The 13490-nt window shown below is 38.9% G+C and overlaps 1 long non-coding RNA gene across 2 annotated transcripts; it reads right to left on the bottom strand.

Annotated features, from left to right (window-relative positions):
- Positions 1 to 1975: 1975 nt before the first annotated feature.
- LOC107201072 lies at positions 1976 to 13144 on the bottom strand. 2 transcript variants are annotated; one of them, XR_001519991.3, is made up of 4 exons: positions 12081 to 13140; positions 10746 to 10794; positions 10248 to 10439; positions 1976 to 8664 (listed from the first exon to the last, which is right to left on the bottom strand). It is a non-coding gene; the product is annotated as an uncharacterized LOC107201072 (long non-coding RNA). The 2 variants fall into 2 exon arrangements; XR_001519990.3 differs by lacking the exon at positions 1976 to 8664 and having other exon boundaries at positions 8834 to 10439; positions 12081 to 13144.
- Positions 13145 to 13490: the final 346 nt, after the last annotated feature.

Below are 13490 nucleotides of genomic sequence, written 5' to 3'. Positions count from 1 at the left end.
CCCTTCTCTGCAGCCTCCTCTCTCACGCGCTCTTTCCCTCCCCTTCTCTCCCTGCCTGCCTGCCTATCATCTTGCTCTAATTGTTTCCAGATTTGTGTGGGAGGTCAGGGCCCGGGAGTGCTGCTTCATGCCAAGTTTATAAACAGAGCAGTGTTTCCAGATGGCCACTGGCTCCAGCCTGGCTAGCAGGTTGATTGGGACCAGAATAACAACAGGTGGAGAACAGACAATGAATTCCTTGACACTTATTTTACTCCCTCTGCTTTTTCCCCCCTTCCCTCCTCCCTGCAGCCACCACGGCTACCACCAGCAGACCTTCAAGCTCTTGAATCCGGGCAGGGAGTCAGGACACGGGGGAGGAAGGGAGGGAGAGAGGAGGAGGAGGAGGAGGAGGAATGATGAAAGAAAGTGCAAGTGACTTCCTTGACCAAATAAAATGCAGGGCAGGAAAGGGGACACATGCTGCTACTTCCCTGCCAACCATTACTGCTGCTGCTAATTAAGGTGTCCTTCAAGCCATTATGGAAAAGACCCTCTGAGGTGAAATAACAGAGAATAAACAAGATATCTCATACAAATAGGGAAAATTATGATTAATTTAACATTGTTCCTTAGGCAACTGCATGCATTCAGCTTTTGTCAAGACAGCCTGGGCCACTAAGGCCATTGGCAGTGACAACACATCAGCAGTCACTGTCAGCTCTGTACTCTATTTTTCCAGACAGAACTAGTTTCCTCAAGGCTCCTGTTTGCTAAACCCACTCCCAAGCTCCTGCCCTTCCCAGTTTCCCTCACCTCTCCAAACTGATGTCTTCTTCCCACTCTCCACACCAAATTCCCACTTTCCTCATCAGAAGTTGTTTACAGAAATGATAGGGGCAGGGAAAAGAAGTTCTGCAAAAGAAGTTGCAGAGGTGCTTTTCTTTCTATTACCTTGCTCTTCCCAGCACATTTGGGAGAGTTATTTGGCACAAATACACTGCTCCAATGATTCGGGCTTAGAGCACATCAAAATGAGGCCACTGATGACACAAAACTGCAGCAGGTCCCGTTTCAGAAGAGGCATAAATTAAAGCAGACAATCTTGATTTTGGGCCTGAGATAATGTACCCAAACAGTTCATTTGTTTGAATGGAATATGGTGGTAATGTTGCCTGTACAGGGTACAGACACCCCTACCACCACATTCCTCCTGGAAATTCCCAAAACAAAGGCAGAACAAATGGATCAGGGTCACGGGAGTAAGGCTTAACTTTAAACGCCCAGGCTGCTTCAAGCTGCAGTAAAACATTTTGGAAACATGAACAAAAACACATCAGGAGGAATTTGCACCGCATTCTGGTCCCAATGCCTGTGGTTGCTACCTCCTCTGTGCCCAACGAGACCAGCAGGATTCAAGAGCTGAATGCAGGGCTGCTCATCCTCCTCCCAGGAATCCAGTCAACTGGGAGCTCCACTACAGAAGGAGAAGATGAGGAAAAGGAAATGAAAGGGATAGTAACGAGGGGACATAAGGAGTAACAGATTAATTCATTTTATATCACTGAACTGCAAATGTTCTTATTTCCCTGCCTGGCCCAGTTCTGCACTCCTTAGGGTAAGATAGCAGAACCATTAAGAAGCAAAACTGTAAGTGATAAAAAAGTACTATCATCTCCAGTGAATTAATGAATAATTAGCCTAAATTATTAAAATTGCTGTACATCACCCACTGATAGGATCAACAAACTTGGTATACACAAGAGAAAGCAAAAAAAGGTAAAATTTTCTCTCCATTTCCCACTTGTGCTTACACTCCAGATGATTAAATTTAAACTAGGTTTAATATCATACAAATAAGCCCATAGACAAGTATTAGGATAATAAAATTAAAAGCTCCCATCTTTAACAAAATTATTCTTTAAAAAATTAAATGGCTTCCATAAACAGCATGTTATCCAAATCTAGTAATTAACTCAAGACTCCAAAGTGGTTTGGTTTTTTTTATTTTCTATTTGCTGCACTCTTCACACATAATTAGAGAAATTCAAAAAGCAGTGAAAAGGCATACACAATCTCCTCTGTTCAAATTCAGTGTTTAGTAAACTGACTGAACTGCTCACATGTGTAAAACAGACAGAACTTTTCCCATTCATTATGAATAGCATATTTTCATATTTGCAACCTTATATTCAAATCCTTAATGGTTGACATGTACTCTTGGATTGTCTATAGAATATCCAAAAAAACATTTTTTACTCAAGTACCAGCGTGAAGGTGAACTGAAATTTAATAGGACTACAATTTGCTGCTACTCAGAAAGCTCTTATATAAATGGTGTGTGAAAAGCAAGCATGATTTAAAAAGCATTTGCTAATATTTGCAATGCAAAAGATCTCAGATTCTTGCATATGAATACCTGGAAGCAGATTTGGAAGCATTTAGGGGTTTTCATGAATGTCAGCAAATTGTTAACAGGTTTTTATTTTCCTGGAGACATTTCATGACTAGTCTTAGCTGTCAAATTTTATACTGCGTAAGTTCTACATCTACAAATAAACACAAAAACATATTAAGTTAAAAAATCTTTGCACTTCCAAAGCTTCTTATATCTCAGGATCTCAAAAAAGTTTAAACAAACAGTGTGCCTAATCCTAAGGTTTGGTTTAAATGAGGTCACTCAGCACCTTTTAAGTAGATGTTTAGGATATTTTGCCAGTGTGAAAGATAGATCATTTTATGTCAATAGGGTAAGCTCCAACCATTTGGAGGTTCTCCCAGTTTCAGACTGTAAATTCATTGGGGCAGAGAATGACTTTGACCATATCCTTAGATAGTAGTACCTCGATTTTACGGACATAACTGAGATGCAGGTAGGCTAAAAAAGGAAGAGAATAGGAGGATGCTCACCAAGGCAGGATTTGGTCTGATAAAAAATGGTAATTCTTATGTTCATATGACTTTCAAAATTCTGCTCATGCACATACTTTCCATTTGTTTGTAGAACTTATTGAGACTGTAGATTCAATCCTTTTTTCATGTACCATTAACTCTACTCCTTTTGGCACAGGACAATGTTTTGCACAACTCAGAAACACTTGGCTATGCCTCTCCCATTGCTGATCCTGTGTTCTACAGAAATATGTGTACCATGTTTTTCACAAAGGAACTCAGTTCATTCCTTGGTTCACAGATGTTTTGTAATATCTGCATTTCTGCTGAACAGAATTTACCAACTCTGAAATATCAAATCCAGGATAAGAAAACCTGAGAGTCAACTGTGTACCAAATTCTAAGTTTCTGTAGTGAAGAAATTGATCTGATATAGAACTACGGATTTTTATGCAAATCCTGATTCCCCTTCCAGCAGCTTAGCCCTGACTGTGATGACTACAGTCCCCTGTGGACCTCCCGTTGGAGAGAAGGCAAAATGACATTCGTATTTTAAACCGACAAAGAACAGCTTTCAGGAGGTGGAACGGCAGAGGCCTAAGAATTACTAGCCTAAGTGATTATTTTGAGTTTGTTTGCATAATGCTGATTTGCAGTGTTGATGTCCACATGAACACAGCATGGTAAATAGATGTTCTTGTTTTGGATATGACTCCTTAAGCCTTTTCACACCAACCAGCACAGTGGGAAATGCCAGGGAGTCTGGCTTCAGCCACTGGCTCAGATATCAGGTTAAGCTTGAAAGGTCAAGTTCTGGAAATCCACTCTGCAGAAGCTTGATATGTAAATGTAAGCAAAAGGATTCATCTCACCTAACTTCCTAAGTCTCAAACATCTGCTGCAAGGTGCTTAGATTAAAGGTGCTTCTTCTATAATCATCAGAGACAGACATCTCTACAGGCATCTTCACTGGGAGGATTTCTCACTTGAACACTATTCACTGTAGAAGGACTTTGGAAAACTAAGATAGCAAGACATTCTTTTTCAGATGCTAAAACAGATTCTGCTCCAAGCATGGTAACAGCATTCTGGACTTTGCCAAAGATTAAGCTCTTCAAAAAGGCTATTGGGATGTAGTGGTGCAACAGCATTTTCAAATGTGAATATATATTTCTGAACATTCCTGCTGTAGAGAGATTACATAAATGCTTCCTGAATTATAGCTTATTTAGAAGTGAATCGCATACCTTAGCTAAAATTCCTGAAAAAAACAAAGCAAAACAAAAAAACCCAGTGACATTTCTCCTCATATAACTTTTGAAACACCTCAAACCAATATGAAGTCATTCTTCTCTTCAAGAAGTTGGCAGGGTAGAGAAAAGACTTCTGTGGAATAGGTGACAAGTACCATTTTTAAATGCTGAGAAAACCAAGTAAACTATCCACAGTGATAACCCCATTCAGTGACTCTGAAATATTTATTATGCCAGTCTAAAGTCTGAAGTGCTATTCTGAGCCCATGATACAGGCAGAGCTGTGACTGAAGATGGGACAACATGCAAATATTGTTCATACAAGCTCCACCAAATTCTTAATTAAACTGAAACTCATATTTATGCAGTTAGAGTCCATTCACAAATATTCAAATGGCTGGGTGTACTCTCCTGACAGTTCAGAGACAAAAGGTATGATCTTGCCAAATCACCCCTGCAAAGACTCTGAACATATACAGACCCCTCATAAAAGCTTTTTTTTCCAGGAAACACCTTACAAATTCAAATAAATACACTAAGAATGAGGTAGCTAGTCTGAGTGAGCTTCACTTGATGGTACTTAGTGGCTGCTGAACAGCTTTGGGCATTAGACTATCAGATTTCTGGTCTTCTGCTAGCCAGAGTCCAAGTTCCCTGGGCAAGGAGGTACCACACTTCTTCAGTGGGACACCACAGTCTATCCCAGGTGGTCTGAGAGCTACTCAGTACTGCAGCAGGTCCCAGAGATTAGTCAGTCACCTACCTTAATTCATTTGTTTTGAAAAGTGCAGAAATGCTGTAAGCAACTGCATTGAGAGTAACAAATACAGGAGCAATTAATAACATTCTTATGATATATTTGCTATGTAGGAGCCCAAACAAGTCACCTCAGGCTGCTTTTCTTTTTCTGTTCTTTGCTTCCTTAAAGACTGGAGAGCAAACACAGCAAATACAGTTTACTGAAACATGGAATATCTTAAACACATGTAATGTCAAGAGCTGCTCCATCGCAGGAAAAGGCAAATTAAAGTGACACAGGGAGACACATTATAGTTATGACCACTGAACATGTAGCATCTACACTAAGTAGAAAAGGTGATAGAGAACTGTGGATTTCAGGGAACCTAACCAATGAAATTTAAATAAAACATTTTCTCCACAGGAATTTATTGATTATGAGGTCAGAGCAAAAGGAATTCTCTGGGAGATTTTCCCTTCATGTTTAATGAGATATTAACTGCAAGATTTTTTTTTTTTAAAAAAAAAGACTGCTCTTATTCTGAAGAATACTATAGTATGTCTAGAACTGCTTACATGTCTCCTACCACCAGAGCTTATAATGATACAAGATTCAGTTCAAGAAGTAAATTTGTGGCAACAACCTGCAGTATATAAGGTCATAAAGTCATATTTGGTATGAATGCAATTTAAAAAAAAACTAACCTCAGTTATGTGTAATCCTCTACTTATTTTCTGATTAACTGCAAGTATAGTGGTCTGGATATAGGGGTATTACACTGACGGTATAATAATTAGCATTATGCTGTACTTGTACCTTTTGTACAGAACAAATTGCAGCAATGGAGTTCTGCTCTAGAGCTGATGTGATATCATGGACTGAACAGTGAAGTCCTAAAATGAGGCACTGAAGTCTGTAAACCATTATAATAGTACTACTTTGTCTAAATCATAGAGCCTAAAAGATCTAATAGATCAACACGTTCATCTGTCTGCCAGAGGACTGCCCATGTTCTGAAACTTCACAACAATTCAAAGAAGAGCAAATAATAGAGATTAATGAGCAAAGAACAATGTAGTTATTGCAGTGGAGTTGGTTTCTGAAACAAAACAGAATTTAGCAGCTAAATAAAGTGGAAGCTATTAACTGCATCTTTATTACTATGCAAAGGCAAGTAGCAACTGTGTAATTTAAATAGGTCCATTATGCAATCTTTTTTCTAATTCTTTCCTGATCCACTAATCTCTGTTTTTTAGGGGGTTTGAAAATGAATTAAATGGATTAAAAACGCAGCTGAAAGCCAGGATTATTTAAGGAATGGAGAACAATAGGAAAACATGACAAGGAAAGATCAGCCATTTGACAATGAAGCAACATCCTGAGCCTGAAGCATAATACTATTGAGTAAGCATCTGAGAAAATGTTTTATTTCTTCACCCAGGATGCATTCTCTTTCCTCACTCTCCTCCACTCCTAGCAGTGGACTTTGGCTTGATGTTAACTTAGAGAAGTTTAACTTGGGTTTTCCTAGATGGTACCAAGAACTCCACTTGTCGTGTAGCTCTGCAGTAAGTCCTATATTTATGGTGTATACTGGATGTTCCAGTTTCATCCTTTTTAAATATAGGCAGCTACCCATGGGTTGTAGGGCCCCTAAATGTCCTTTACAATCAATGGAAAGAGAACTCCTCTGAGAGCAGCTGACAATTCAAAGAGCTAAAATACAGATTATCTTCTGGAGATCTCTCATCCTCCACTGATTCCAACGGAAACCTAAAATGGGTATAGTTAATACAGGTGGCTAAATTAGGTGGGAGGATTCTTGTCCAACTTAACTTGCTGTTCTACATTTACAATTCCCTCTCCCTGCCAGAAGTGAAGGTTAAAAAGGTTTTTCTTTCTACAATGTTTGTTATACATATTTCAAAAACTGTTCCTACCACACTTTTCCAGGCAGCATAAACAAGGATATTTATCTGGCTACAATGCTGGCTTCCTCCAAATAATGTTTTGTTATGTAATTATCAGAAAATAAATCTTTGTCTATCCAATAATCATGCTGCAATCATGCAAACCCTAAGATTTTTAATTTCCAAAGAGATCATGGTGCCTATCAGGATGTAAAGAATTTTCACCTTATTTTTAGCTTACATGGACTAAATCATTGCAAGTCACAGAAGCAGTGCTGCACTATTAGTTAATTTAGTGCAGCATTTTAATAACAGAAGTTAGGCACTTTTGAAGATTTGGAAAATATATTGAAAGGCTCTATATTTGAAACTAACACCTTTTAATTTAGGCATGTTAAACCAGTGTTACCCTTTTATCTAATTTCCTGTTCCTTTTACTAGTGAGTCAGTTACAGCTCCTTTCTGCTAGGAACTGGCAGTTCAGTAGTTCAGTGGACCAAAAAGTAATGAAATATTTTGCAAGGTTTGTTGGAAAACCAATATAGTAGTGCTATTACTAATGAGGAACATACTTGTACTACAACTGGACTTTAGGAAATTAATGAAAAATAACAGGCCCTGCTCTGCCCATTGTCACACTTGTACAATCCTTACTGATTATCCAGAACTGCACATGTTCACCCAAAGATAAAACTGTGCACTGTGGTAGGGCTGAATCTACTAAAAAGCACCAAATTTGTTCAAATTCACTTACAGGGATAATTTAGAATCAGAGATTTTAGTCATGGTCTGCATAGAAGGTTGATTATACCTGATAGTGAATACTGTCGTTAAATCATCTGGCCTGATACAGTTATTAAATCATCATTTGATGATCACTGAAATTCTTTGGAATCTGGTTTTATTTGCTGTGTTTCAGGACACCTGACTTGACTGCAATGACTGTGATGCCAATTTCACCTGACAGGTAACAATAAATTGTGCTTTTGCAACAATTTTGTGGATAGTTTCCTTTGTCTGTCTCTTAACATGGTTTTTTCACCTTTACGTGGTTTTTTTCATAGCCACTCTATTACTTATTGCCTGCAATTTTTATTGTTGTGGTTTTCTTTCTACTTTTTTTCCCCTCATTTTTCCTCTACTTCATTCCTTTGCTATTCTTCATTTTTGCTTAGTCTAACATTTATTGTGGTTTATTTTTAGGCTACACATATATTTGTGGTGGAATTATAATCTGAACATTTATATACTGAGTTTATGTTTTTGTTGGAAAAATATATAATTGACGGCTGTTCTTACTCTTCTGAGAAATGCCAATAACAAATGGCAGGGTCCAGTTCAATGACTCCTCTACTGCTTCAGAAAGGAAAAACACTGAAAGCAGGCAAAGTACAACAGGATAATTTTTTACAGTTTATACTGAGGTCAAAAATATTGCAAATATTTGTGTTTGACTTTCAGATCTGTCATAATATGCTGAAATACCATTTGGATGTCAATAACATTTTGCAAAAAAACATGGAAAAGGTATACTGTAAATAATCACGTTGAAAGGAAATAGCACACTTGAAATTGGAAATTCCTTTTTTTACTTCTAGGCAGGTTTCTCAGTTTATTTAGATGTTAAAGAGATCTATTGCCTTTTAAAGTACAGTACTCATAGGTGTAGTTTAACTGCCCTTTTCCCACACACATGTTTTTTGCAGACTAACACCTACTGATACACTTTTCAAACCCTTAAATCCCCTCTGATTCTCCAAGTGCTCTCCTGTCTTCATTTCTGAATGATGGTCACAAAGCATGAAGCCTACTGGAACAAATATAGTTTCTGAATGCTAGTCCACAGGTTTCACCGCTGTTTGAGCACATGTGTAGATAAAGTCTTGCTTACCTAAAAAAAACCCCACACTGTTAAGGTTTCTCTAAAAATTGATTACTATTTGCAAAATATATATAATATATAATATTATTTTATTTTTTATATAATATGTATAATATAAATATATTGTTTATATAATATATAATATTTTTATATAGATAGATAAAATAAATGTATTTAAACCTAATACATATGGTAAGATTTGAATGAAATGTTACAGAGCGAATGAGTGAAGACAGGCATGGGCACATATTTAAAGTGAGGTACCCACATGAGCCAAAAGGGCATACCAATACACAGGCTCACTGAGGTGACATTATTGGCACAACTAGGAGAGTTTTTACTTTTTCCTTTGTTACTTTAATCCCCACTGTTTATTTTGTCACAATTGGTAATATTTGTTAGATGCAGAACATCTATCATGAATTAGTAATTTCAAAAAGAGATGACCGGGGAAGGTTGAGTTTTGGAAAGGGGTTGTTTGTCTATTTGTTTTCTTACAACTGGCAAAACTCCAGCAGCTATTCTCCAGAAATTTCACAAGAAACATATCATCAGGAAATCTACTGGCAAGAAACGGCAGATGAAAGAGTTATGTACTGCTGAATGAGAGTTTTGCACCTGCACATTGCTTGTGCAGTTGAAGCACATGCTATTAATATAATAACAATAGCATAATCAGTAGGATGCATAGTCATCTACCAAGATTATTTCATTTTGAGACTTCATGGACACTTTTGGCATTACAAGGAGCTGAATCAACTTCAAATGTGCACTGAAAGGAATGGGGAAAAAAAAAACAAACCACTTAAGCAATTCCTACCAAGATATAATGTTTAAAATTAAGATTAGAACTGTGTAACTGAGCCCAAACCAATCTACTGGATGTCCAAGGACACAAGTGGGATTACAGGCAGGTTTGACCAGTAAGGGGCACAGAAGTATGGCTTCAGACAATTCAAATTCACTGGATTTTGTTTTATTTCTCCTTTATGGAGGAACTTATTTTTTCTCCCTCAGGGTCATTAAACTTAGACTAGAATAGAGATGCTTAAAAAGCTCCTATGGAACACTTTTTGGAGTCAGGATTTGGTAATTCATAAAAATATTTCCAATGAATACCAAAACACATCAAGAAAGTTTCAAAACAAGTGTTGTCTCAGTTTTGAAACCTGGAAGGCCTGAGGTCTTTAGTTCAAAAGTACACTACTTGGTGGGCCATCCTGCAATGATAGGCCATCAATCCTCTACCCTGGCAGTCAAAAGGCTGAGCAATGGTCTGCCAGCCAGAGCCCTCCAGGCTTCCAGAAGGACTCAGCTAAAATCCAACTGTCCCTGAAAAGCTTTAGATTTCAGTCAACTGCCAAGATCTCGCTTGAAGTTTGCCAAATAGCTTTGCTTTTGAGACTGGTTCCATCAGCCTTTCCATGTGGACATGTGGAGTTTTTTCCAAATAAATTATTTCACTGCAAAGAAACCATTTTATCCATCGCCAGTAATCGCCCAGGTTATGCAAAATGGTGTGCCATCCCTGCATTTCCCCCTGGACCCATGATGCTGCTCCTGACTTCAGGCACAGGAAGGTCATTACAGACCTTGGAGATGTGCAATTTAGTCTTTCCATGCTGACTGACACCTCTCCCACGCAGAGTCCCCTCCTCTCGGGGTTTCACCTCCAGCGGTTCCTAAGCAGCCATAAGGAGGTAATGTTCACTGCTTCCTCTGTGAGAAGGCTGAGACCTGGGCAAGATGTTTCATGAGGAATTTTGGCCCTTTCCTACTGGGATCTGAAACACCATGAAAGTAAGAGAAAACACAGTTGTGACAGAATTACTAAAATCAACTGAAACAGTAATAAAGAAATGTGAAAAGTATATTGCTATTTTCTGTGGAAGTATTATGGCATATCTACCCAGAACATACAACAGCATTTGGAAGAGCCCAGCGGGGGAGTGGGAAATGCACTGCTGAAACTTTGCATTACAATGGTACAAAAACTGTTGTCCAGCCTCAGGACTTGCTGCCAGGCTCAAGTTTTCCTATGTGACAGACAGCTTTGCCTTCACTGAGAGTCAAGGAAGCAACCTACTTACCTGGAATTTTATCCACCAGAAGGCCGAAATGTTGAGCATGGCCTGTGAACTGAGAAGAGACAATGAACCAACATCCCTGGAAAACCATGTGGATGTCAAAGATTTTCTACTCCTATAGACAAAAATGGTTTAAGGTCTGACCCACAGTGGTTTATTCATACGTTTACTGAGCGAGATTTTTCACTAGTCTCCATACCAGATAAACCACTGATCTCATCACTTTTAGTATAAAGACAACTAAATCAACATCAATCTCAGTATGTTATCAGCAATGTTTTCCAAGGTTGGTTTTCTCCCCTTTATTGGCTGCAAAATCCATTGAGTTGCAAGGAATACTGAGGGGGAAAAGCCATTTTAAATTGCATTTTTGCATTGTCACGGGTTGGACTCGATCTCAAAGGTCTTTCCCAGCCTACTTGATTCTGTGATTCTGTTTATGATTTAATGTTGTTTGAACAACTAACCTATAAACTTTATCATTTTGATATTAGAAAGAAGGAATGAAATTTATATTAAACTTGTTAAGAATCACAGAGTTCTCTTCCAGCTTGCTGACAGTCAGGAAATCCTTAAAAAAATCTCTCCCACTTCTTTACATGTAGATATTAAAATTCAGCAGTCTAGTGAACTGGACTATAAAATCAGCATATCTGCCCCAGAACGAGCACACTTTTTGCTTTGCAGTAACGTCCTTTGCAGAATGCATTTGTGGGACAGCAGGTTGGCACTGAGCGGTGAAAGGTATTCATCATTTTGTAAAACAAAGCAGCCATGGCTAATCTTTTTTGTTTCAAGATAATAAAAGGAAAGTCTCATTTTGCAACTATAAAAAAAAGAAGTTAAAGTAGTACAGCTGTAAGCAGAAATGCAGTCCACTTGTAGTTTAAAGAGCTCCACTCCTACTGTACATAAAATAATACACTGGTATCATTAGCGTAGACAACAGCTTGTTTTCAATTTGGCTGCAGATAATGAAATTATCCCCCAAATTACCATAAACTGGAACAAATAAACACGAAAGCAAACTCTTTTTCTCTCTCTCTTTTTTTTTTCTTTTTTTTTTTAGCTCCCTTCAGCAGCGCTGGCTTTCAGCTATTTAGAATGAAAGCAAAGCTTCTGTTTTTCCAGAGCTCCAGTTTGACCTCAAGCAGATAAAGAACATGAAATGACAAACACGCAGCAAAGAGTTACTGTGTCCTTCCCCCCTGGCCTGTGTTTACATTAGGAAATGTAGCCGGGGAGGAGGGAAGGGGAGGCAGGAGGGCTGCCTTTCAGCGCCGCGCTCGGCTCCGCTGGCTCCGGCTGGAGCTGGCCCCTGTTTCTCAGTAAGCTTACTCCACTCCAGATGTGCCGCGGCTCCAGCGTGGCTGCCATGTACAGTAAATCGGCATCTGAGGGCTCGTCAATCTGTGGGGTAGAGCAATTGCGGTCTCGCCAGGCCGCCCCACTGGCACAAACAGAAATTTGCGCCGCTGAACTGGAAAAGGAGGAGGAGGAGGAGGAGGGAGAGGAGGGAAAGGGGCGACAGGGAGGGAAGGAGGCAAATAACGGGAGAGCAGTGTGTGAAAGTTGAGGGGCTGGAAGGTGTCTGCTCCCGGGAGGAGAAGGGGAAGAAATAAACACTAACAGTCAGCTGAGGAAATGTTCTTAATGCATTTGTAAATTTACTTGTAAATGTTTTACACTTAGAGAGAAAGGGGAATGCTGCGTATCATTTGGCAATGCTGGCTGTCTATAGGTCCCTGTGGATATGCTGCTTTAGTACGACTTGTAACCAGGGAAAGAGAAACATAAAATAGCTGGGAAAACACAGCCAATTAGTCATTACACATAGATTGTAAAAACAAGAGAGAGAGAGAGAGAGAAATAAATGTCCCTAGAAAACTGAGTCCCTCTTGTTTATGTCCCTGCAACATGAGCACAAAAACCAGAGGCAGAGATGCCTTCTAATCAAACAGCAACGCGCAAGCCAGTCAGTGCTCCCATTCAAAATCCTCCAGGATTTCCTGACGCTCACAAGATTTACCTATTTGCTGTCATTGTAAAAAACAAATTGTTTCACTAATCAGGCAGTTTGCTTTGGACCCAACCCCAGCTGTACGAACTCCAAGTTGGACGTTCATTTCTGATCTCCTGCCGCCTACGCAGCCGTTGCTAACTCAGTTTTAATAGGATGAGAAAACGATCTTTTCTTTTATAGTGGGTTCAAATGAGCTACCCAGCTTCAGGCTGACTATAGCTGTGTTTTCCTAATCACCATTTTTTTATAGCAATTCTGAGGATGAAAATGCCTGCTCCCCCTCCTTTCTCTTCCGACAGCGCCAAGTCTAAGAATGTAAATAAGTGTTAAATTGAAACACAGAACAAAAATGGGTCAGATTTAGTGTAGTTGAGTCATAGTTAAATTTAGGCTGCTTTTATTTGCAAATGTGTACTTTAACAGGAGTTCCATACAGCACCTCTGGATAGAGGGAGATGCTTCATTTATTTATTATTTTTCCTGTGGTTGTGCCTGAAATTCTCAGCAAAGGTTCACAGCCCCATTGTGCCAAGGACTCTAAAAGATGAGCTATGCATTTTAAAAACATTCCTTTGCCAGAGAAGCTATCCTCAGAGTACCATCTTCATTAAATAGCAACACCTTAAAAGGACAGAAATATTGTCAGCTGTTCCAAATTTTCAAAAATTGTGAATCAAAGCTGAAAAATCCCAAGGCTGCAGGAGAAAAAGTCATAAGATTTTCAA

The sequence above is a fragment of the Parus major genome, chromosome 2 (assembly GCF_001522545.3).
Source record: "Parus major isolate Abel chromosome 2, Parus_major1.1, whole genome shotgun sequence".
Lineage (NCBI taxonomy): Eukaryota > Metazoa > Chordata > Aves > Passeriformes > Paridae > Parus > Parus major.
This window is presented reverse-complemented; position numbering and strand designations above follow the sequence as displayed.